Source organism: Eulemur rufifrons, chromosome 3, assembly GCF_041146395.1.
Source record: "Eulemur rufifrons isolate Redbay chromosome 3, OSU_ERuf_1, whole genome shotgun sequence".
NCBI classification, from domain to species: domain Eukaryota; kingdom Metazoa; phylum Chordata; class Mammalia; order Primates; family Lemuridae; genus Eulemur; species Eulemur rufifrons.
In genome coordinates this window covers 324,942-351,956 of record NC_090985.1, presented here as the reverse complement: position 1 = coordinate 351,956, position 27,015 = coordinate 324,942, and the positions used below count along the sequence as shown (strand labels likewise).

General features: G+C 38.2%; 1 long non-coding RNA gene across 1 annotated transcript in view; it reads left to right on the top strand.

Annotated features, from left to right (window-relative positions):
• Positions 1-19,414, top strand: part of LOC138381903 (uncharacterized) — a 33,171-nt gene extending 13,757 nt beyond the window's left edge. The window contains exons 3-4 of the long non-coding RNA XR_011233188.1: positions 2,574-2,744; positions 19,317-19,414. This is a non-coding gene — a long non-coding RNA (uncharacterized lncRNA). The remainder of the gene's footprint in view (positions 1-2,573; positions 2,745-19,316) is intronic.
• The last annotated feature ends 7,601 nt before the right edge of the window (positions 19,415-27,015 follow it).

Sequence of the window (27,015 nt, the reverse complement as noted above, 5' to 3'; positions counted from 1 at the left end):
TTTCAGAAGCACTTTGGCACATGTCACAGAGCAGAACTTAGTACTTCCAAGAGTACATCCTAAGGAAATAACCCATTTTTCTGTTTTGCAGGAGTGAGGGAAGAAATTATTTTTTTGGTTGTAACAGCCTTATTGAGATTATTCATATAACATAAACACCTTTTTCAAGTACATAAGTTAGTGTTATACAGCCCTTGCCACTATCTAATTTTACAATATTTTCATCACGCCCCCCCCAAAAAGAAATTAGCAGTCATTCCCCGTTCTTCCCTCTCCTCAGCCCCTGGCAACCACTAACATATTTTGTCTTTCTAGATTTGCCTCTTTGGACATGTAATATAAATGGAATTATATGCTGTGTGGCCAACTGGCTTTTTTTCATTTAGAATAATGTTTCAAGTTTGATCTGGACAGTGTATATCGGTACATCATTTTCTTTTATGGCTAAATATTATTCCATTGTAGGATATGCAACGTTTGACTTCTCTATTCACTAATGAATAGATAGTGAGTGAGTGAACCCAAACAACTGTGATGAACAACGCTGCTATGAAAATTCACGTACAGGTTTTTTTGTGTGGATATGTTTTAATTTATCTTGGATATATACCTAGGAGTGGAATTGCTGGATCATATGGTAATTCTACGTTTAACATTTTGAGGAGCTGCTAGACTGTTTTCCAGAGTAGCTGTACAATTTTACATTTCTGTCAGCACAGTAGGTAATATGTGGCCTTTTGTAACTGTCTTCTTTCACTTAGTATGTTCAAGGTTTATCCCTGTTGTATCAGTACTTTCTTTTTATAGCTTTATCATAAACCTTGAATTCACATAGTATAAGGTTTCAAATGGTATTCTTTTTCAAAGTTATTTTCACTATTCTATCTTTTTTGCATTTCTATGTGATTTTAGAATCAATGTGTCAATTTCTACAGAAAAGTCTGCTGGAATTTTAACTAGAATTGCGCTGACTCTATTGCTTAAATTGGGGAGAATTGCCATGTTAACACCATTGACTGCACTGATCTATGAACATAGTATCTCTCTCTATTTGTCTTTGCACATCATTTGATAATTGATTAATAATTCATATTTTTCATATTATAAATGTACTTTTTTTTACAGTGTCAGTTTCTGATTGTTCTTTGAACAGTTGTTTTATAGAAATAGAGTTCGTTTTTGAGTATTGATCATGTATCCTGCAACGTTCCTAAAATCACGTTAGTTCTGCTAACAGTAGTCTTTTGGTTTTCCCAATTTCATTATAAGATTTAGCATAGCCTCTGAGTTCCTTGTCAGCTTAGAGTTGAAGAATTGCATAAGCTTATGAATTGTGATATCAATACCTTGCAAGGAGTGATGTGCAGCAACCCCATTATTTGTCTTCGTTTTTCTTTTAATGAAATATTAATATTCCTCATAATATGGAACCTTGACATTTCAAGCTACTATTATTTAAGTAGTTGAATTTATAGGCAATCTCAGCAAAGTATTTGATTCTGAGGGAGGAATTGCTGTTTGTTTTCAAGGCTGGAATTCTAACCATCTGTTCAAATTATATATTTTGGAGGGCGAATCAATTACCTTGCTGATGATTTTGGGGGACAAGGAGAGTATATGGTAAGGACTTTCATGTTTGTGGCTTGAGCAGGACTGTGTGGATCATGGTATGATTTATTGAGATGAGGAAAAATGAGGAAGCAGTGGATTTAAGATTATCAATTTAACTTAGACAGGTTAGATTTTAGGCCTGTTTGCCTACTGTGTTAAATGCTTATAGGTTTATTTGGGTGCTTGTAAATGAAGAAATATATTTTAGGTTAAAAACAGGCCTGAGGTCCCATAGCTAGTCATTTACAGAATTGGAACTCAGGTCTTGGGTGCTCTGACTAAGCCCATGTTGTTATTCCCTTATGCTATATTATATCCTCAAGGCAGAAAAACATGCCTGGCTTTGGCAATAATAAAATGTTCCCTGGGAGCTACTAGAAATACGTAGCAGAGTGGAAGCTCAGCTGCCTGTGGAGTCCAGGCAGGTAACCGTGAGCCAGGTTGTAACAGGAAAGAGTGGCGTTGTCTTTGGAGAACTGCGAAGTCCATGCCCCACCTAGAGGGTTAACTGTTAATCAGCTCCAGCAGATTATTACCATGTGGGAACGTGGTACAGTATTGCCAGATTTTCTGATTTTTCAAGAGAGCTAGAAGTGTTGATTTTTCACGTGAAGTCTTCTGATTTATAAATGTAGGTAGCTATCCTTTAACACACTGTGGAGACCAACCTTGCGTGGGTCCAACAAAAATATCTGTCTGCTGAATTCTGCTTACTGGCAATGTTTGGTAGGGTTGTACCGGTATACTGTGGAAGCAACAACAGATTTACATGATGGGAAAAGGGTGGTAACCACATATAATAAGCACATTACAAGTGTTGAAGTGTAGGTTGCTTAGTTTAAACATGGTGCTTAGTCTGATGTTTGAGTTCAGTTTTCATATGGATCAGTTAATTATAGATGGGGGAGGGGGAATTGCTCCCTGCAGCTTTTTGCCTCTTAATTGCATGCTTTCATTTGCAGATAGGGCCGGTTTGGAGTGTGTGGATTTTTGAGTGAAACCTCTTCCCCAGATGAGAAGAAACCTTCAAGGAAGAGCTACTGGCAGTGAGTCTGCAGAGTCATCTGGATGCATAGTATGGAATGTTCTAAGCCCAGATGTAGCTGAATGGGTGGCTCCACTGATGAGGAGTGGTAAGTCTGATTGTCCCCGCTGATAATTAAATAACCTCAATCCTTTCCATAAAAATAGGACGACTTCTGCATTCTTAGCATTTACTGATGTACAGTAAGTTAATTTTTGTATCACTGGGAAAGACAACAGTGCAGTCTAAGAGAATTCTTTATCCCTACAATGTATTTAATGTATGATTTCAGAATTTGGCTTTCTTCTTCCAGTTAGGCACATCTCTTCCTTTGCTTATGTATTTTTCTTTTTTATTTCTTCTTTATTCCAAGGCCGGAAATATTCTTGAAATAGCCAACTCTGAAGGGATGGTCATGATGGTTACCGGTATCCATGGTAATCTTAGTTGTAGTGGATCTCATTCCCTCTGGAAGTGACTGTTCCAGTAATGGATATGAGAGACAGTCTTGGCTGATGGGAGATAAAAGAGAACTCTGCAAGAGGCTTCTGGGGAAGGTTTTCTTGCATTTGAGAAAAGGAAGAAAAAAGATGGTCCCTCTTCTCTCCGGGGCTGGTTTTATCTGGATGTGACATCTGGGACTGCTGTAGCCGTTTTTCTAGTAGCTCGAAGGCGATGCCTCCATGACAGAGGGCAGCACCAACAGGATCGCAGAAAAGTAGAACTGGAGCCCCGTTTACTGTGCCTACAGCCACCCTACCTGAATTGCTTTATTGTTTAAGTAGTTTTGCCTTGAGATTTTCTGTTATTTGCTATAGAAATCATCCACATTCGTTTGATTTCTTCCTTTTCTGATTACCCAAAGCCCTATCTTTTAGTGTCTCAGGCATTTCTACTTGATTATGTTTTATGCTGTTCAGGAATGTTTGAAGTCAAAGGCTATGTTTATATCCCTATCGTGTCTGACATTAATGCACTCTTCTTAGTGAATTCCTAAGTGCATATTTGTTGAACTGAATTATTTGAATGGAGGAGTATTTGAAAAACCAGTCCACGGAATTGAATAGAGATTTTCTTCTAATTCACGTCCTTTTCTTTAACCACACTACTTCCCTCTAGGATTATTAGTGAAGTTTGACTTTTTATTTAAGATGACTAGTGTGTAATATATGTTCAGGTGGTTAGTTCTACTCTAAAACATATTGCTTGGATTTTGCCTTTTGTTTTTGTGCAACTTTACCATCAGAACCAGAATACTCCTACATGTTTGAGTATTGGCTTTCAGTCTAATAAAGGCAATTTTGCTTTCTTCTCCATTATAAAATCTGAGAATAAACTTTGTGTTTTCTGTGCTAATTGTAAGAATGAGGGACGTGAACAGTAGGAAACATAGTTCAGGAATGATTTGTGTTTGGCTTTGGAGTGCGCATTCACAGTAAGATTCCCTAAAGTGTGCATCCCCCACTGTGTTCCTAGGACCTGTGTTTTGGGCGGGGCAAGAGAAGAGGTGTGGTGGTGAGTATGGTAAGAGGGGTTGTGAGCCATAGGATGGATTATCTAGTTGCTTATATTTTAAGGCTGTATGAAACAAACCACTTCTTTTTTTTTTTTTTCCTTTCTTTCTTTTTTGCCAAAGTCAAGATATTCCTGTACTGTTCTATCTTTTAAGTTGTTATTATAATCTCAAAAAAGTATGGGGTAAGGAGGTCTTTTTCTTCTTGAAAATCTATGGTGTTGCTTTCAGTTATGTTAAGAACAATCATAAACTTGTGGTTTTGATTTTACCAGGTAATCTAGTAGTACATTTTGAATCCTTCAAAAAGTGATTTACGTTAAGGGAAAATTTTAATTTTTTTCTTGATAGGTTGTGATGAAAATCTGGGAGAGTAACTTTTTAAGAAGATAGGGAAAGTTATATGATGTGCTTTACCCATCAGTTTCAATGCAGTAATATCATTTTTTAGTAATATGAGAAATTTAAATCACTAAGGTCAACTTTAATGTGCTTTGTTTCATATAAGTTTTGATGGGTTTGTAGGAATGGATCATGTGTCTTACCTAAACCAATCACAGCAGGCATGTGACTTAAGCCTGATCAGTCAGAATGAATCTTAGGACATTTGCTAGGAATGCTGGGATGAAGGCACTTTTTTTTTCTGAATTTCAACCTGAAAGTGTAGTCATTGACCTCCTGGCAGTTATCTTCTGACCATCAAAGGAAAGCTAGTTGAATAAGAAGTCAACACTGAAGGAACAGAGTGGAGAAAAACCATGCCCTGGTCACCTCAGTTGAGCTGCTAGCTCAAGCCTTCCGTGAAGGTGCTATGCCTTTTTTACACTGTCAGTTATAGGAGTCAGTAAACACCTTGTTTAATCCAATTTGCTTTGGATTTTTCTCTTACACGTATGTGAAAATGTCCTGATACATCCTTCTCATCACTCATTCCATACCTTTATATTAAGAGCTCAAGCAACTCGCTAAATCTTGAATTGTGAATTAGGCAAGTAAGCCTCTAATACAGTTATGCGGGGTAGCAGACAATGCAATCTACTCACTGATTTTTTTTTTCAGTACCAAATACAAGGACTAAGGTGGTAAACAAATATGTAGTCCACGCCATTGCAAATGGAGTTTGTTGTTAATTCGATGAGACTGACGTTATGTGAACAGTCTTACCATGAATGTATTCTTATCAACGGAAGTTAGGGTTCTAGAAAAAAGGAGCATGTGTTCATCTACAGTGATTGGCCCTTTGGCAGGGACTCCTGCTGAACCCTTGGCACCTGTAGAACTGTAAAATAAACAATTATGGGCAACTTGGAATCTGGCTGACTTAAAAAAATAAATACAATAAGTCATTATTAATTATTTTTCCATAAGAAGAGTTTATAAAGGTGCAGGACCACAATCACTTATTCAAAATCTTGGGGCCCACATGTGTTTTTAAATTGCAGAACTTTTTATATTTTAGAAAGTTTAATTTGGTAGACATTCCTCATTATCTGTGAGAAATTGGTTCCAGGACCACAGATGCTCAAGTTCCTTATATAAAATGGCATTGTAATTACATATAACTCACACACATCCTCCCATATACTTTAAATCATTACTTCTGATACCCATTATGATGCCTGTATATCACTTTATTCATGTGACAAATTCAAGTTTTGCTTTTTGGAACTTTGTGGAATTTTTTGCCTGAGATGTTTTCTATCCATGCTTGGTTGAATCCCTGGATGCAGAACCCCTGGATCCTGAGGGTGGACTGTACATACTGTGTATTTAATGTGACTTCTCTGCTGTGGTTTGGATGTGATTCGTCCCTGCCAAAACAATCAGTGAGGCAGTGTTGGGAGGTGGGGCCTGGTGGCAGGTGTTTGGTCAGGGAGGTGGATCCCTCCTGAGGGGACTAATGCCCTCCCCAGGGAGCATGTGCTCTCCCTTGTGGGAATGGATCAGTTCCCCAAGAGTGGGTGCTGTAAAGTGAGGGTCCTCTCCTGTTTGGTCCCCCTTCACACAGGCCTGCTTGCCTTTCCGTTCCTCCATGTGCTAGTGCAGCTGAGGCCTTTACCGGCAGCTGAGCTGGTGCTGGTGCCATGCTTTTGGTCTTTATAGCTACTGGAATTATGGGCCAAATAAACTTCTTTTATTTATAAATTAACCCAGCCTCAAGTATTCTGTTATAACAACACGAACAGGTAAGACAATCTTTTTTTTTAAGGAATGGACAGGTGGCTTTTTTTTTTTTTCGTAATAATACAGATAATAATATCTTAACATTAGTTGAACTACTAAACAAATGCCAGGCTCTGTATCAAGTACTTTTCTGTATTATCTTAACTTACCTGTTTAATAAACGGTATTCATTTATATACTTGAGAAAATTTAGAGAGGTTAAGTGACTTTATCAAGGTTCATTCAGCTAGGAGATAGGAGAATTGAGGTTGTAACCTAGAGCGTTTGGCTCTGAGGTCTGTGCCCTTAACCGCTGTTCAGACTGTGGATTGTGCTGTGCTGCTCAGGGCCAGTGCGGAAGGCGTCATGTCTTGCCCACGGGGTTACTGTTCTTTTCAGCAGGGCCTTTCTTGAGTACATGGTGAGAGAGGAAGGGAAGGGGGAAGAAGGGACTGTCTTGAAATCTTACTGTACAGGGAAAAAGAAAATTTTTAAAATGTACTTTTAACCCATCACATATGACAGCTACATGATGTGCTAAAAAAATTGAAACATATCTCTGATGCCACATTTTCTAAAATAAAATTCTATCGTGTTGTCTATCAGAAACATGGGAAGGGTAATCGCAGCCCAGTGTCCACTCCCAGGTTCAGTCTGGGCACATCCGTATTTTCTGAAACTTGATTCCTGGGATTGGGATTCTAGGGGTAAGGATAACGGCACGTTATTTAGTCTTTTAAACTTTAATTATGAAGTTCTGGTCTGTAATCCTAGGACTATTCACTGAACTCATGAAATCTTTAGAATTATAATATTTTTTAAGTCTGCCCATTTGAGCAGAAAATATTTCTTATTTTCTTCATTTTTTTTCCTTTAATTGGTATTGAGATTTAACTTTATGTATTTTTTTTTTTTTTACCTGTTTTCATTTTTCCTTCAGGATTTTAAAAGATTTTAAGTGGTCTTCATAAATCTATTATTGTTTTTGAAGAGAGATGTAGAAAATTAAAAGGAATGGACTCTGGAGCCAGATTGTTTATTGCATTGGCTAGAACTTCTAGAACATTGTGATTATAATGAGCATCTTGTCTTGTTCAATAATTAATGCTTCTAATGTTCCATTAAATGCTTACATTTTTGGAATGTTTATAATATTTTGACATAGAACATTTTTTTCTTTTTTAAGATGCACCTATGTCCTAGGAACGATTAAGCATTATGTCTGCCTTTGAGTGTGCTTTATAAATGTGAAAGAGATCGCTTTGCTGGTTAAGACTTTTTAAAATCAGAAGTATATGTTGAATATCGTCAATTCAATTTTGACATCTGTATAGGCCAGATTTTAAAATGTGTTTAAAATGATCTTAAAAAGTGTTTGTCACTGTGTTGCAGTTGCTACAAACTAAAAATAAAGTTACTTTTATCTAGTTAAACTGCACTGTAGTTAATCTCTGGTAGTCTACAAATATTTTGCTTCTATGGTTTTTTCAAGAATATAGTGCTTATTTTTGTGCTTTTAAAAATATAGTTTTAGGCCGGGCGCGGTGGCTCACGCCTGTAATCCTAGCACTCTGGGAGGCCGAGGCGGGTGGATTGCTCAAGGTCAGAAGTTCGAGACCAGCCTGAGCGAGACCCCGTCTCTACTAAAAATAGAAAGACATTATATGGACACCTAAAAATCTATATAGAAAAAATTAGCCGGGCATAGTGGCGCATGCCTGTAGTCCCAGCTACTCGGGAGGCTGAGGCAGTAGGATCGCTTAAGCCCAGGAGTTTGAGGTTGCTGTGAGCTAAGCTGACGCCACGGCACTCACTCTAGCCTGGGCAACAAAGTGAGACTCTGTCTCAACAAAAAAAAAAAAAAAAAAAAAAAAAAAAATATATAGTTTTATAATATGTTGACTTATTTAATTTATATATGTCTTATTAAAATATCTATGTGGTCCTAATATGTAGGAGCTCAGTGAATATTTGTTGAATAAGTTAGTTTTTGTAATTATCTGATTAGTGAGTTATCTTGATAGCTTATTTTTTCACTGGTGATAGGAAAAGAATATAGCAATTTTAGAGATGGAAAAAACTCAGAAACTTCCTGGTTTCGTGGTCATATGGCTGACTTCTGATCCTGATTTCCCATTCTGACTTCATAGCATCTTGCTATGCGTACCAGTCTACTAGAAGCAATCTGTTGGGTTTAGGTATTGAGCCCCCGCCCCCCACAGAGACAAAAGGAATAATCTGTTCACCAAATGTGAGAGAATGTACACATTGTAGAAATTGAAATTTTTTTAAACCCAGAAATACAATGGGATATTTTTTCACACATCAGCCTTAATGGCTCTGAGTTTCTCCCTTTCTAAATGTTAATATCTAGAAAGAAGGAGTTTGGGAAACTTTCAGGGAATAGAATGATTGGTATTAGCTCTTCAGTTTTGGGAATTTGATCCAATGTGAAAATCTTCATCTATAGCTAGAAAAAAATGTATATAAATATATATATTTTTAAGAGACAAGGTCTTGCTCTGTCATCCAGGCTGGAGTATAGTGGTACAATCATAACGCACTGTAACTTTGAACTCCTGGGTTCATGCTATCCTCCAACCTCAGCCTTCCAAGTAGCTAGGACTACAGGCATGCACCACCATTCCCAATGAATTTTTAAATTTTTTTGTGGACATGAGGTCTCACTATTTAGCCCAGGCTGGTCTTGAAGCAATCTTCCTGCCTTGGCTTCCCAAAGTGCTGGGATTATAGGCATGAGCCACTATGTCTGGCCTATAGAGAGAAAATATTTTAAAGTCCGATACTAAAGTGTAGGGAATGGAAACTGATATTAAATTTCCAGTTTTATAGTTAATGGTCCAGTTTAGAAGTATCTGGAAATAATTGCCATCTAAGGGAATATGCTTATGTAAATAGTATTGGTGATCCTAATTAATTAGCTGGCCATTGTTAGGGTGAGTGCTTTTCGTACACCAAGGCTCTGCCTGTCACTTCAACAAGCCATTTTGGGGCAAGACATGGTAGCTCACACCTGTAATCGTAGCACTTTGGGAGGTGGAGGCGGGAAGATCGCTTGAGCCCAGGAGTTTGAGAACAGCCTGGACAACAGCAAGACCCTGTTTCTTTAAAAAAAAAAAAAAAAAAAATTAGCTGGGATCATGGCGAATGCCTATAGTCCCAGCTGAGCTAAGAGGATTGCTTGAACCCAGGAGTTTGAGACTGCAGTGAGCTATGATTGTGCCTCTGCAGTCCAGCCTGGGCAACAGAGCAAGACCCTGTCTCTTAAAAAAAGAAAAGCCTTTATTTTTTTTTTCCTTGTGAGACAGAGTCTCACTCTGTTGCCCGGGCTAGAGTGCCATGGTGTCAGCCTCGCTCACAGCAACCTCAGACTCCTGGGCTCAAGCCATCCTTCTGCCTCAGCCTCCCAAGTTGCTGGGACTACAGGCATGTGCCAACACGCCCGGCTAATTTTTTTCTATATATTTTTAGTTGGCCAGATAATTTCTCTCTATTTTTAATAGAGATGGGGGTCTCGCTCTTGCTCAGGCTGGTCTCGAACTCCTGACCTCGAGTGATCCACCCACCTTGGCCTCCCAGAGTGCTAGGATTATAGCTGTGAGCCACAGCACCCGGCCTAGAAAAGCCTTTTTGAGCCCATTCCTTTCAACTGAGACTTACTTAGTCACATAGGTTTTAATTTTATGCAACTTAGTGTATTTACCTGAAATGCTGATCTTTTAAGTGAATTAGGAGTGGAAGGTGGGAGAATGATCTTTTCAAGTCACAGTGTTAATTTTTCCTTCCCACACCCAGGGTCTCATGTCATTCTGGTTCTCTTAAACCTATAATAAACCACTGATTTTTAAGTTCCTGTATAGAATGGAATTCTGAACCACTTCAGCTGCAGTTGTCCTCTACCCTAGGGCCATAGAAAGTGGTTTGGAGTGCAGTTTCTGCCGCTGAGAAGAACTATTGATCTCTCTAACAAGGATAACTTTGCACTGATACATAGGCTGCAGCCCGCTGCTAGACGCGGCCTGCACTGTGTGCAGTGGCTTCCCTCGCCCCTTGTCAGGCACCACTGTTCTGCAGTTGGATGGGCAGGGCTGTTTCTCAAAATGCAGGTCACCTATAGCAGAATCATCTAAAACCTAAAAGATGATATAGAGAATCACCATCATGATTCAATATGTGAAAAATGTTATTCTTCTTTAATCAATAACATAGCATGATCCCAATAAAAATACCAGCAGGATTTTTAAGGATTAGACCAGCTGAATCTGAAATTTTGTAAGAAAAAAATAAGATTATCCAGAGAAATTCTTTAAAAAGGGAACTTTTAAAAAGGAACTAGTTCTCCCAGATATTAAAAGTGTATTCTAAAGTTACAGTAGTCAAAACACCATGATTCAGGTATATGATTAGATAGATTAGTGGTACAGAATAAAAGTAGTCCCAAATTCATATGGAAATTTAGAATATAATGAAGACACATTTCAGTGTGAAAAGGAGATAAGGATTTTTTTTTTTTTTTTTTTTTTGGCAGCTGGGTAGTCATCAGGAAAAAATCAGATCCTTGAGAGAAGGAATACAGATTTTTTTCCTTTTTATATTTGAAATTAGGGAAGCCTTTTAAGAAAATATTTTTTGAAAGATAGAAAATACAGGTACTCTGATGCATTGTTAGAGGAAGTATAGGTTGGTACATTCTCTTAGGAGATTTGGGAAATGTCTGCCAAAATTTAAAAATGCCTACCAAAGTTTAAATGTATGTGTCCTTTGATTAATCATTTTCACTTCTTGGTATTTATCCTGCAGATAAATCCTTTAGGTTTGGATTTACTTCATCATATTTCCACATGTGTGAATATACAGGTTATTCTTTGCAACATTTCTTACAATAGAAAAATATTAGAACAACTTACTTTTCCATCTGTCAGAGACTATTTCTACTGATATAAAAATGCAGCCTTTAAAAACTGAGGGAGGGCCGGGTGTGGTGGCTCATGCCTGTAATCCCAGCACTCTGGGAGGCCAAAGCAGGCAGATCATTTGAGCTCAGGAGTTCGAGACCAGCCTGAGCAAGAACGAGACCCTGTCTCTACTAAAAGATAGAAAGAAATTAGCCACACAACTAAAAATATATATAGAAAAAATTAGCTGGGCGTGGTGGCGCATGCCTGTAGTCCCAGCTACTTGGGAGGCTGAGGCAGGAGGATTGCTTGAGCCCAGGAGTTTGAGGTTGCTGTGAGCGAGGCTGACGCCATGGCACTCTAGCCCAGGCAGCAGAGTGAGACTTTGTCTCAAAAGATAGATAAATAAATAAATAAATAATTGAGGGAGGTAGTTTTTAAAAAGTTATTGCTATTGCCTGATTTTCAAGATGTAGTATGAAGTGAAAAGGTAGGGTGCCAATGATATATGATACTATGTAAAAATATTTTTACCTATATTGACTACCTGTGAAAGGCTACAGAAGAAGCTAATATTAGTGGCTGTGTTAGAGGAGAACTGGGTGGCTAGGAGTAAGGTGGGAAGGAAATTTAGTTTTCATAATTAATACCTTGAATCTTGAGTTTTGTGCCATGGTGATATAAGACCTATCTGGGGGAAAAAAAAGTGATAGTTGGTAAAAGCAAAAAAAAAAAATTCCACCAAATTTTCGTCTTTATCAACTTATCAGAATCTCCAAGGGTGAAATCACCCTGAATCTCCTTTGGAAAAATTTTTTCCATAGTACTGGTAAAAACCACATAACATTGATGTAGTTGAAGAATAAATTTTTAAAGACTCCACTTAACATGAGATTTATCATGGTAATCATTTCTAAGTGTATGGTTTAGTAGCGTTAAGCATATTTACATTGCTGTGAAACAGATCTCCAAAACTTTTTTATCTTGTAAAACTAAAACTCTATACCCATTAAACAGTAGCTTTCCTTTTCCCCCTACCACCATCCCCTGGTGCCCACCTACTTTATGTTTCTATGAACTTGGCTACTTTAGAGACCTCATTTAAGTGGAATCATGCAGTATTCGTGACTGGCTTATTTCACTTGACATGATGTCCACAAGGCTCATTCATGTTATAGCATATGGCAGAATTCCATTCTTTTTTAAGGCTGAATTATACTCCATTGTGTATGTACCATATTTGGTTTATCTCTTTATCCCTTGGTGGACGTTTGGGTTGGCTATTGTGAATAGTGCTGGTATTATCATGGGCGTATGGACATCTCTTCAAGACCCTGCCTTCAATTCTTTTGACTCTATCCCAGAAATGGGATTGCTGGATCATGTGGTATTTCTATTTTTAATTTTTCGAGGACCTGTAATCATGTTTTCCGTGGCACCTGCACCATTTTACAGTCTCTCCAACAGTGCACAGGGTTTCCGATTTCTTCACATCCTCACCAACACTTATTTTTTGTTTTTTTGGTAATAGCCGTCCTAAGGGGCATGAGGGGATCCTAATCTATATTTTTAACAAGCATTTTGATGTATTTCTCAGTGAGCTATGATGGCACCGTTGCACTGCAGCCTGGGTGCCAGAGGAAGACCACATCTCTTAAAAGAAAAATCATGTATTTCTCATATACTTTAAAAAAGCTTTATGAAGTTATGAAGTACACTTAAAGATTTTAGTTTGATTACCTAAAAAATGCAACTAATAGTCACTTTTTAGAACTGTTATCTGTGTGCTTTGTTTCTGTAATTTAAAGTACATGTTGTATAATCAGATTGTCTAGGGATAATACCCTTCACTCTCCCCCTCCCCCATTTTTTTCTTTTATTTAGTTAGCTGTAAAGGAATTGCCCAGGGAACAGACTCAGCTGTGTGTACTTAACCCCAAGATGTTTTGCTCACCTTAATTCTTTTCTCCAATATAGTTAAAATTCTAAGGTTCTACATGTTATAAGAATTCCAATGGTATACCAACATTCAAAATATTATGTTTTAATAAAAAACTGACTGTCCTTTTTACTTGGCATGAGAGAATTTGAGCTGTTTAGTTTTAATTGAAAATACTAAGATCCAGGTAAAAAAGGGAAAAGAAGTATAAATTGTCCTTAAATTTTTTTCCTCCATTTCCAAGAAAATTTTAGGGTGTGAGTGTTCTACAACAAAATTAATAGCTTATGCAGTATTTTGCATTTTGAGTAAATTCCTTGTGGTTTTTGTTTTCCTCACTTGAAGTTCCTGAAATTGTTATTCTGGAACTGTTATTGCAGAGTGTCCATTCTTTCTGGCAGGTATTTATTCTTGAGAAGTATTATTTCTAAAATCACATCACTGTATGAGTATCCAGCTATAACCTATGACTACATCATGAGTATTAGAAGTCATTTTGAAATAACTTTTACCAGACTTTAAGGTTCGTTACTGTGCCATTTTCTCCTTTATGACTGTTTTTATTTGGATATTTTAGACTGAACTGCTACATTTATTCTATCTGGTGTGTGAGTTGGTAGAGGAGGGTTCAGGTAGTTGTATGGCTTGGGAAGAGTGGGAGTTCAGTCCTCATGGTGAATTGTGAGAAGATGATGAAATCCTTTATATCAGTTTCCACAGACCTGCATTTCATAGACTCACATTTTAATGAGCATTGGTTGTGCAGCTGCAACGCTGGCAACAAAGCCTAGGAGAAAAGCCTTGGGGCAGCATTCCAGAAATCAAGGCAGGCTCTGGTCTCATGTGGAGCTGAGCCAATGAAACAGATAAAATATAAAGCATTTAGTACAATTAAGACCAATACTTTCTTTGGCATAGTGGAGTTGAAAATTTTCCACACGTTTTATTTAAAAAGTCCAAAGCTGTCATAAGTTGCACACTCAATAAGAGTAGCTATATTACATTCTCTTTTAGTATAAAAATAAAATACTCTTGGAAGCTAATATTTCTGTGAATTATATCTAAAATGTCATGATTACTGGCCCATTCTTGGTGAAGTCTAGACATTTTCAAAACACAGGGCACCAAATTTGTCAGATTTTTAAACACAAGCTTTGAGGTTTTAATAACTTTAAAAATTAAATGGTCATGGCCGGGCGAGGTGGCTCACGCCTGTAATCCTAGCACTCTGGGAGGCCGAGGCGGGAGGATTGCTCGAGGTCAGGAGTTCGAGACCAGCCTGAGCAAGAGCGAGACCCCGTCTCTACTAAAAAAAAAAATAGAAATTATATGGACAACTAAAATATATATACACAAAAAATTAGCCGGGCATGGTGGTGCATGCCTGTAGTCCCAGCTACTTGGGAGGCTGAGACAGGAGGATCGCTTGAGCCCAGGAGTTTGAGGTTGCTGTGAGCTAGGCAGACGCCACGGCACTCACTCTAGCCTGGGCAACAGAGTGAGACTCTGTCTCAAAAAAAAAAAAAAAAAAAAAAAAAATTAAATGGTCATAGCAATTTTAATGTGAATGTTGCATGGTTATTGGACTCCATAGATTCTCCTAAATAATACAATTTATTAAATATATTCTCCTAATACTATGACAGTGACTATATAATCTATCATTAAAGCATAATTTCATTATTACCTGGTTTTTATACAATTATGTTGCATCTGGGTTTTCCCTCCTATTATAATAGGAAATACTACAATAAAACATTTTTGTCCATATAGGTATTTTGCTTTCTTTTGGATTACTCAGGATTATTTCTGTATTTCCAGAAGTGTTACTAATGCATTAAATGTAAACATTTTCAATAATTTCTGACAGTGTGTATGCAATTAGTAGTTTCTCTACTTCTTTCCCTTTATTGATTACCACATTTTAAAATTCATTGCATAGATGTGAAATGGCAGTTGCATTTTTTGTTTTTAATTTTAATTTCTTTAATTAGGAACTTTGAACATTTTAAAAGAAGCCTACCAGCTTCTCCTCTGTGGATTGTAAATTTTACATCCTTTTCCCATTTATCTATTGGAAATCCATTAGTTGTTTTAGGTAATAGTCCTAAGAATCTCTCAAATTGAATGTGGTAAACTTCTCATTCATTCTGTACATACATACCAATATGTGCCAGACCCTGTTACAGCTTGAACAAAACATCATGATGTAATTGCAAACTCCTCGAGCTAAAAGGACTCTTAGATAGTGTTTTCATTTTTCACCTAAGAAAACTGAGATCCCATCCCAAATTACATGATCAGTAATTAACCTTAGGGAATTGTGGCCGAACTGGAATTAAAGCTCTGTAGGCATCATTGCCTCCATTCTCTTCCATGTATCTCCTCTTTGCTCTTCCAGATACGATACCAGATTTCTTCCCACTGCCCCTGCTGCTTCTGCTATACTTGCGGATTCCTGTGGCCTAAGCAAATCAGCCTAATCCTAGTCTCCTGGTTTAAAGAACCCACTGGTTTTTACCATTCCTTTGGCCGCAGTGATTGGTTTGGGAATGACAAGTCAGCCAAGTTGATCCAGTTAGAGGGTAGCCTTGAATTTTCATTACCATTAAGTGCTAGTAAGTATTTTAAAAAATGTTTACGTTTTTACCTTTTAATTTGAATTATCTAGTTATGTAGTTTCCAAACATGAGATTTTAAAAACCATCTTTTTGTCATTAATTTCATCCTATTTTTGTAAGAGAATATAGTCTGTCTGGTATTGATCCTCTCAAGTGTTTTGAGGCACGCCTTTTCTATTATATGACCAGTGTGTGTATGTGCTGTATGCTCATGAATATAATAGATATTCTCTAGTTTTTTTGCTGGGATCGTCAATATCTCTACTTATATTGTTCTCTTCTTGATGAATTGATGTTAAAATTCTCAACTACACTTGAATTTTTACACCTGTATTTGTGGTATTTATTCCTTATGTATATTGAAGCTTTCTTGTTTTCTATGGATGTGTTCATGATGATAATACATTTTTGTTATATCAGTATATAGTATCTGAATTTGTCCTTTATGATATTTTTTGCCTTAAATTTTATTATGATTGCTACTGTAGCTTTATTTTGATTCATACTCATCTGATGTATCCTTTCTTAAATATGTCTCTTGTAGGGACTATATTGCTTTATCATTTTTTAACCCACCATAAAATTTTTGGCCTAATTTGTTTTTAAATTGGCAAGTTTAACTCATTAACATTATTGTAATTCCTTTTTTTTTTTTTGAGACAGGGTCCTGCTCTGTCTCCCAGGCTAGAGTGCCGTGGCATCATCATAGCTCACAGCAACCTCAAACTCCTGGGCTCAAGTGATCCTCCTGCCTCAGCCTCTGGAGTAGCTGGGACTATAGATTCATGCCACCATGCGCAGCTAATTTTTCTATTTTTTGTAGAGACGGGCTCTCATTGTAGCTCAAGCTAGTCGTGAACTCCTGGCCTGAAATGATCCTCCTGCCTCAGCCCCTGTTGTAATTACTCTAATTGGGCTTACTTTTGGTCCTTTCCCCCCTTTCCTGCCTTTCATTGCATAGGTTGGGGTTTTGTTTTTTTTTTTTCTATTATTGTTCTCATGCTTGTTGTCCTTTAGACCCATTCTTGTTTATTTCTGCATATTGATTACACTTAAAGTAGCTTTTTCTTCCTCCACATATGACAGATACTCTAGCGCAGTCTTATGTTCTCTGGGTGTATGTCCTGACTCCGCGTCCCCAGTGAATGTATTGCTAGTATTTTAGATCAGAGTTTTGTTCGATATCAAGGCATTTGACTACTTTTACTTTGTCCCTCCCTTTTTCTTTTTCTTTTCAATATTCCTCCAAGATTGTGCTTAGTGGGCTTTATATGACATTCTGAGGCTTTGTGTTCTTGAGAATATTTTTGCCTAACATATTGGAATGATATTTTGTCTGGATGGAAAATTCTAAATGTAAAGTTCTTTTAATTCAAGACTTTTAAAATAGAGGTAACAATCCTTTACCTGGAATTCCAAAATCAAAAAAAGATCTGAAAACCAAAGGACTTCTTGTAACTCATTTGGCAACAAAACCCAACAAGCTGACGTGAGGCTGTTTATGGCTCATTTGACAGAAGAACCCAACCTTAACTGACATGAGGGTATTTATGGCTTTTATTCATCTCATTTAGTGTATTTATAGATTTTTGCTTCAAAATATTAATGAGTTCAATTATGGGTCAGTGCCTTAGACACTGCTCTGGATGTTACATAATATATGATATATACCATATTACTTTTGTAAAATCTGAAAAATTTTGTCTTAGTCTGTTTTGTCTGTCTGTAACAGAATACCACAGACTGGGTAGTTTATAATGAATCAGAAGTTTATTGGCTCACAGTTCTGGAGGATAGGAAGTCCAAGAGTGAGAGGCTGGTATCTCGCTGGGCAGAGAAAGCGAGGCAGTGGGGGAACTCGCCCCTTTACAATGGACCCTTCCTGATGGACGCACTCTCAGGCAGGGCCAGCATGAATCCGTCCGTGAGGGCTGATCCTTAGTCCCAATACTGTTGCATTGGATATTGAGTTTCCAACACATGCTTTTTAGAGGATACATTCAAGCTATAGCAATTTTAAATTCTGAAAAAACCCTTGCCTCAAGAAGTATGGATTGTGGGCTGGGCGCGGTGGCTCACGCCTGTAATCCTAGCACTCTGGGAGGCCGAGACGGGTGGATCGCTCGAGGTCAGGAGTTCGAGACCAGCCTGAGCAAGAGTGAGACCCCGTCTCTACTAAAAATAGAAAGAAATTATATGGACAACTAAAATATATATATACAAAAAATTAGCCGGGCATGATGGTGCATGCCTGTAGTCCCAACTACTCGGGAGGCTGAGACAGGAGGATCACTTGAGCCCAGGAGTTTGAGGTTGCTGTGAGCTAGGCTGATGCCACGGCACTCACTCTAGCCTGGGCAACAAAGTGAGACTCTGTCTCAAAAAAAAAAAAAAAAAGTATGGATTGTGAATTTGGGTTACTCCATCTTGTATCCAGTGTTACTTATTGCGATATATATTAATCTTATTCTTTTGCTTTGGCGTTGGTCTATTCTTTTCTTTCAGTGTTTTTGAATTTTTTCTTTGGTGAACTTAAATTTTCTAGGAATAGTTTCCTCTGTTATTTGGCTCTTTGAGCCATTATAATATTGACTTCTTTTACCTTTAATTCTGGGAAAGTTACCCTCATTATTTCTTGAAATGCTTTATTTCTCCCCTCCTTCTGAAACTCCGATTATCTGGATATTGTCTCTTTTTCATGCTCAATATTTCTACTTGATTCTTTTTCGTTGTTTCTTGTTTTCATTTCGTAGTGCTTACATCTCTCATTGACTTCTCAGGGCTGTATTCTTGGATCCTCCATTCCAATAATTCTACTTCAGATGGCATAAATTGTTTAGTGTGTTGTCTTTCTTTTACAGTAGTTTTATGCTCCAGATGTATCTGTTTGTCTATGCCCCTTGGGGGGGGTATTAGTTACTTACTCTAATGTGCATTGGAATTTGTGTCAGTCCAGGTGAGTTTAAGGAGAGGAAGGGCCTGAGTCTCAGGTCAGCCAGCCGCCTGGCACCGCTGAAGCTGTTGAGTCTCCTCTTGGCTGATGCTGCATCAGGCAACTTCTGATGAGGGTTTGCTTCGTACACTCTCAGAATGAGTAATATCAGGAAGAGGCAGTGTCCTTAGATCGTAACTCCCTCTCGGCTCCGTACCCCTGGCCTTGCTGTGGGAGCCCGAGTGGGGGCAGGAAGGGTGAGCGCCGAGGGCACCGCACCTGTTTCCACAGCCTTCCCCCACAGGGCTTTTGTGTTGTCTGCATTTTATCTTGCTGTCAAAGACATCTAGGCTGTTGCTGCTAATTTCTGTGGTGAAGGGACAATCAAAGGAGAGACAAGGGCAGAATTCAAAAAAGCTTTTAGCTAATCTGTCTTTTAACTCCAACTTCTGCTGCCCTTTGCTTCTGGTCACCAGTTTCCTCTCAGATAAGTTCAGTACAGCTTCTGGTATCTCCAGCAGTTTCTGTTTGTTTTTGTTGCTGCTGCTGTTACTGTTCCTGGAATCTGGATTTACTTCTATGCTTTTTCCTTCCCAGGGTTGATTCTGTTGGGATCAGAAGCCTGTGACAGTTTGCAATCTTGATAGGAATTGGATGACCTCATTTTGGCCAATAAGGATAGTTACACAAAGATTTCCTCAAGAAACATGAAAATCTTTAGTTAAAAAATGTATGCAAACAAAATATATACAAACTAAATGAAAATAATCATGTACGGGTTCCTGTTATCTATTGCCATATAACAAACTATCTTAGAACTTAGTGGTTTTAGTGAGCAATTCTTTTATTAATAATTTACCTCTCATTTTTGAAGGTCAGGAATTTGGGCAGGTATTGGCACTTCTTCTTTTATTTATTTATTTATTTATTTATTTTTGAGACAGAGTCTCACTCTGTTGCCCAAGCTAGAGTGCCATGGCATCAGTCTGGCTCACAGCAACCTCAAACTCCTGGGCTCAAGCGATCCTCCTGCCTCACCTCCCTAGTAGCTGGGACTACAGGCATGCTCCACCACGCCCGGCTAATTTTTCCATTTTTTTCTAGAGACAGGGTTCCACTCATGCTCAGGCTGATCTTGAACTTCTGAGCACAAGCAATCCTCTTGCCTTAGCCTTCCAAAGTGCTAGGTTTATAGGCATGAGCCACAGCGCCCAGTCTCATATTCTTTTAGTAAAGTTTTAAAATTTTATTATGTAAGTTTGCATATTTCTTGTTAGATTTGTTCTAGGTATTTTATGGATTTATTTTTTCTATTTGAAGTCCTATTGTTATATTTTCCTAACTGATTAATATATAGGAACCTAATAATTTTTATATGCTAATTTTTAATGCAAACACCATGCTGAACACTTGAATTAGTTTTTTAAATTTTATTTTTGTTATTATCATTTTCTTTTTTGTGATGGGATTTTGCTATGTTGCCCATGCTGGTCTTCAAACACGTGGATGCAGGTGATCCTCCATCCTCAGCCTCCCGAGTAGCTGGGACTACAGGCATGCACTGCTGGGCCTGGTTCTCAGTTAGTTTGATAGTTGAAATGCTTATTGTCTTCCAAATATCTCCAAATAGTGGCATTTTTTAGTTGTTTTCTGATATTTAAACTGTTTATCCTTTTGGAACTTAACTGAATTAACTAAGACCTCTAGTATAATGTTGAATAGTGCTAGTGTTGGCTGAATATCCCTGCTTATCCTGACTTTTTATAATCGACCATGTTATCAAAGATTACATTTTCAACAGCGTTTTAAAAGATTGTGGAACACTTGAGTCCTATTGCCATATTAAGTATGCCTTGTAATTTTTTGTTGAACATGATGATATACTGGGTAAAAGGAGCCATGGTAAATACACATTTGTTGTGAGGTTTTATGTTTATCTGGTTGGGTTTAGGCCGTTTTACTATTTACTTTTACTATTTTCTATTTACTAGCTTTAGGTGTTGGAGGATAAAGTTTCCTCTTGTGCCCTTATGTTTGTCCTCTCTTGTCTTTGAGTTTGAGAGTAATAAGGCGCTTGTTTCTTTTGTCATCCTGTTATGTGGTAAGGAGTGGGGGGAGGGGAGACATTAGATAGTGCCATGGTTAGTTCTCAGGTTTTCAGTGAGTCTGTGCCCCTGGCTGTGACCTACACAAAAGTGCTTCTCAGTTTTGTTTTGTTTCTACCCCCAAGTGAGACAAAAAGGCTGGAGCAGACTGGAGTGGGATATTTATTTCCCCTCCCCCAACTTGGTTAGTTTTTGGTGAAACCCGGTTGGTTAGGCTCCGGTGAAGTTTCTCTCCAGGGCCAGCCTTACTAGGAGAACAGAATGCTCTGGTGTGTTGCACCATGGCTGCCTTCCCTCCCTTTGCTGAGGCACAGGAGACTTTCTCTGACCTTCACTGTGGGAACCTGGTAGGACGGTTCCTGGAGGTGAAACCCACAGCTGTGTGGGGGCCTGCCTAAGACCAGGCACCCCTGGAGTCTTTAACTCTTAAACTTGTCTACGCTGAGCCTCCAGCTAGGCATAAATTACAGTTTAGATTTTCCTGGCCTGGTACTGGGTCCTGCAGAGTTTCTGCTTGTGGGTTTCTGTTCTGGCTGAGTTGTGGTTCTCTGTCTGCCTGCCTGTCTCTCTCATTTGGGGAACAGCAGTTTCCTGTGTACCCTCATTTCTCCAGTGGATCTGAGATGTTGGGTTTTCCATTTGTTCAGCCTTTTTCTTGTTCTGTGGATGGGAATGATGACTTCTAAGCTCCTTACAGATCGGAAACCAGAAGTCAGATTGCTATATTTTTTGAAGATTGATTGATTGTTTGCTTGCCAGTATTCACATTATAATAAAGTGACTTCTATTCAGGCATGTTATAAAGATATACTTATCAATAGCTAAAGTAGAAAGGCACAGATTAGAAATTTAAGTAGCAGGAACATGAAGCCTTAGAGTTACAAGAATGAAACATCAGAAATACATTTTCTGCTGAGGATTTGCAACTTGTTTTTTTTTTGCATACAGTATTTAACATGTCAGCATTGTGTTGTTTAATAAATACATGTTTATGTGAAATATTCCACAGAAACTCCATGGACATCTGATTTCTTAACCTTTTTGGCCTGCAGGGCCTGTGGTCATCATAGTGAGATAATACCTTGCTTGTTGGCATCAGGAAACAGATTTAAAGAAAGCATTAATAATTTTATGTCTCTTTACGTTCTGCAAAAATATCCTTAATGTTCTACTGGACTGTAGCAAGACTGCCTTATCTGAAAGCTGCTTGGTCATCTCTGAAATTATCTTTTCTAAAGTATTTACTGAAATAAAGTGCTGCGTGCCAGTTCTCCCACTTGTTCTTTTATCACCCCTGCTCTTGCACATTCCATGTGTGAAAAAGGAACAACCTGATATTGAGAAGAAAATAGAATGCATTTTTCTCAGTAGTAGCATAAGAATCATTTTTCTCTTCCTACTCCTTCATTTTAATAAAGTACAATACAGAGTATAATAAGGTCCCAATGTTTTGAGCCGTGGTAATCTGAAACTTTTTAACTGACTGTAAGTGCTGGAGTTGCTGTTGCCAGATACAGCAAAGGTTATGGATTTTAAATTGGGTGGTCACTGCCTTGCAATTTAGTTTGAAACAAAAGAGAAAGATCTGTTAGCTGTTTACAGAACTGTAGTGGATTCTTTACCTACTTACTGTTGTGCATCACAGTGCTGGTGAACTTCTAAGGTGAGCTTAAAAACAATGAACACTGATTTACAGGGGGAAAAATGCCACTTTTCTGTTTATATTATCTGCCTTCCCATCTAATGTTTCCCCACATGGCACTGATAATTTGTGATACTGTTTGTCTCTGAAATGTATCATTTTAGACACATATGCAGTTACCATACATTTGTACAATTAGTAACACTCTGGTATTTCTATAATGAGCCAGGTATTGATGAAATAATAATAAAACAGACATCATTTCTCCCCTCATGGCTCTCACTCTAGTGGAGAAGATGTTTACTGTACAAATGTGTATGTGATATCAGGGGATGATAACTGCTCTGTGGGAAAAGAAGATAGAGAATGACAAAAGCATCCATGTAACCAAAACATCTGTACCCCTGTAGTATTCTGAAATGAAATAAAAACAAGGAAGATAGAGAATGTGTGAGAAATGATGATGTTAATTTAAATAGGGTGTTCAGGGAAGGCATCAGTGAGGTGAAACACAGGCAAGGGTTTAAGGGCGTCAGCCACAAAGCTCCGGAGGGCGGAGCATTTTCATCAGGGATTAGGAAGTGCCAAGCTGTGTGTGCGAGAGGAACACTGAAGAAGGCAGAGTGGCTGCGAGCCGCGGGGCCAGGGGTGGGAGTGAGGCCAGAGAGGTGACCAAAGGCAGTTCATGTTTGGCCTTCCAGGTCATGGAACGTCTTTGGTTTTTATTCTTTTTATCATTGAATGGTTTTGACTAAAAATGAAGAGGAAGGACATGCACTTTTTCTAGTGGTTGGCTCACCATGCGTCCGACTGAGAACCAGCACTGACTGGCCGCGCTGTCCCCTCTGGCCACGCGAGCCACCTTGCTCCTTCCGCACACTCCCCCCGGGACCCCTCAGCTGTCTGGAACTGAGTGTAGAGCACGTTCTGCAATAAGGTTGTTTATTCTTGGTGGTGGCTTTTCTTTCTGCCATTTATTGTTCTGCTGTACAGTTTTAACCTATAATGATGGGGTGTGCAAATGTGCGCTGGTGCCGGTGGAGGACCTGCCCTGGTGAAGCCAAGGGAGAGCACTGTGCTCACTGTGTGGACAGCTCGAGTTTTCTTCAGGGGAAGCGACTGAGGAAACGGAGGGGGACAGAACAGTAGAGAGCTGGGGTTGCTGTAAGACCATTAGACATTCTGGAAACATCAGAGCCATTCGTGCAGCCCGAGGGGATTAACCAACAATTCTATGACAGGTGGCCAGAGACACTCTAACTGGGGCATTCCCTGATTTCAGGGATTTGTGTAAAGCAGAGGAGCGGCTGGTCAGTGCGCTGTGTCTCCGTAGCGCTGTGCTGAAGGCGCCCCGGACGGCGCAGGCTCGCTCAGCACCTCCACTTTGGGGAACCACGTTCCACACCCTAAGTGAGGCGTGAGTGTAATAGAAATGTCTTTTTTTCTTTTTCTGAAAACACAAATGTGCATGTTCTTGATTTGTTTAATTTCACACAAAACCACATTCTATAACCAGTCATCTCAAGACAATAAATCAGTTCACTTAATAAAAATAGAAAATTATCAGTTGAGAAATGAAAAAGAACCGTACGTTCTAGAAAGGCATCTTAGAGGACCGACTGAAATGTTTTACCTGTACTGTTAAACCTAGAAGTTCCAAAGGCCATTTAATATACTGGAACTGTCTCTGCTGCCTTAGGAGTGGCCACCGTGTTTTGTTGCAGACAGTCCCTTTGGGGTGTAGCAGATGGTATTCCTTGTGGATTACACCTCTGCAGCTCCTTTAATATAACTGTGAAGAAAGTTCAAATTTGGCCATATGTACTTGAAAACAAACTAGAAAGTCTCTTGGCAAAACAGTGGAACAGACAGGTTTTGGTGTGCCCACCCTGTCGTTTGTGTCCTTAACCAGCTCGGAGCTGTCCGTTGTGATCTAATGTCCACAGCATTCAGTGTGAGTTCAATATGGGGAAGGGGGTAAGAAGTTAGTAGAAAGCCTTTTATTTTTTGAAATCATAATGTCTTTGTAGGTTTGTAAGTGTCAGGGGAAATTTTGCTTTAATGCTTTTCTTAAATTGATCTTTATTCAGTTCAGATTGGAGTTTTTAAGCTACATACCTCAAAATGAAGCAAGTCTTTTTTTTTGTTTGTTTTGTTTTGAGACAATCTCACTCTGTTGCCTGGGCTAGAGTGAGTGTCATGGCATCAGCCTAGCTCACAGCAACCTCCAACTCCGGGGCTCAAGCGATCCTCCTGCCTCAGTCTCCCGGGTAGCTGGGACTACAGACATGCGCCACCATGCCCGGCTAATTTTTTCTATTTTTAGTTGTTTGGCTAATTTCTTTCTATTTTTAGTAGAGATGGGGTATCGCTCTTGCTCAGGCTGGTCTCGAACTCCTGAGCTCAAGCAGTCCTCCCGCCTAGGCCTCCCAGAGTGCTAGGATTACAGGAGTGAGCCACCGTGCCCGGCCAAAGCGAGTCATTTCTTAGCAAACATGAGGTTGTTGCAATTTTTAGTTACTTAAAATGTGACATCAGATAAAGTAATCAATAATATTTAAAATAAAAGATTTAATTCCTTTTGAAACTTTTATACAAAAAAAATAAAACTTATGTAATGATGCACACCAATAAACAGGTATAAGCCACCACCCAACACAGATGTCCTAGTGGCGGACAGTTGAGTAGTTTCTAGTTTTTAGTTTTTTCTGTTACAAACTATGCTGTAAATTCTTGTACCTATATCTTAGTACCCCCCTGACTTTTAGTATCCTTGTTTCTCTAACATATATCTAGAAGTAGAATTCTCAGTTGTGAGGTGTGGGCATGACCAATTGTACAAGATAGTGCCACATGATTTTCCAAAGTGATAATTGCTCCCACGTCACTGTGTGTAAGTTCCACTTTCACATCTTCATCAATGCTTGATTTTTTCTGACATTTAAATTTTTGCTAATCTGATGGGTAAAATGGGATTTCATGGACTTGTTCTTTTCTGATTGCTAAGAGGTTAGGCATTTCTTTATGTGCTTAATTGCTTGGTATGGTTTCTTCTGTGAAATCATGCTTGTTCATGTCTTTTGCACATTTTTCTGTTTTTTCTTAAGCCTCCCTTTATGTTCTGAAAACAAATTCTTTGTTGGTTATATGTGTTAAAACATACTTACCTAACATCTTCTCAGCGTATGTTTTTGTGTTAAGAATGTTTTCTTACACTCGGTAATGAAGATTTCATCCAGATTTACTTGTAAAAGTTGAAAAATCTTGCCTTTTACACAGAAGCCTGGAATTGATTTTTGAAGAAGGGATTTAATTGCATTTATTTTCTATGTGGAGAACCCTCTGTTCCACAACTACTTACTGAGTAATCTTTCCTTTCTCCACTGGTGTGCAGTATAGAATAGTATATCAGGCTCCCATACATGATGCGTTCGATTATAGATTGTATTAGCCCACTGGTTCAGCATCGTGCCAACTCCACAGTATCTTCTGCAGTTTGCTTTACAGTGTCCTGATACCTGGGAAGGCAGGTCCCTTTCTTTTTCTTCTTCTTTTGTAATGTTTTGGCAATTCTTAAAATGTATATGGCCACTCTGTATAAATATTTATACAGAATATAAATATTTATATTTATATATTATATTTACATGGAATGGCCATGTAAATTTTCAAATTAGTTTATTAAGTTTTCCAAAAGCCCTGTTGGACTTTGGATTAGACTCGCACTAAATCTATAGATAAGAGTATTCCTATTTATGAAGCTAGTGTATGTCTTCATTGTTTAGTTATTTCCATAAAGGCTTTTAAAAAACTTTGTACTAATGAAAACTTTTAAACATATTCAAAAGTAGACAGTAGTATAATGAGCCCCACGTATCCATCTCTCAGCTTCAACAATTTCAATTCTTTACTTTATTCTATCCACTCTCTTCCTTTCCGCTATAATTTTGAAGGCAAATCTGAGGCATATCAGTTTATCCATAATTATTTCAATATGTATTCCTAAAAAAGACTTAACCACAATACCATTATGATACAAAAAATTGATAATTTAAAAGGGTTTATTTACACATAAATGTACATATGATAATTATGAAACAAATGTATTGTGAAGCAAATATTATTCAAGGTAAGAAATAGGACATTGTCAGCACCCCAGAAGCCTCCTGTGTCCTTTCCAATTACATATGTTCCTGTTCCAACATCTGGTGGAATTGCTATCCTGATTTTTATGGTAATTACTTCCTTCCATGATTTTTACCATCTATATATGTATCCCTAAACAATACAGTTTAGCTTGCCTATTTTGACTTTAAATGGAGTCATAACTGGAGGTGATCCTTTGTGTTTTCTTCTTTAATTCAATATTATATTTATTTATAAGATTGATCCATATTCATGTAGGCAGCTAAATTTCATGTTCATTTTTCTTTATTGTTTTGTTGTATGGCTGGTACCATAATAGATTTATCCATTATAGTTTTTTTATAATCTGGGTTGATACCCAATGCGACCGACCATTAAGAACATTGCTCTTTTATGCATTTGT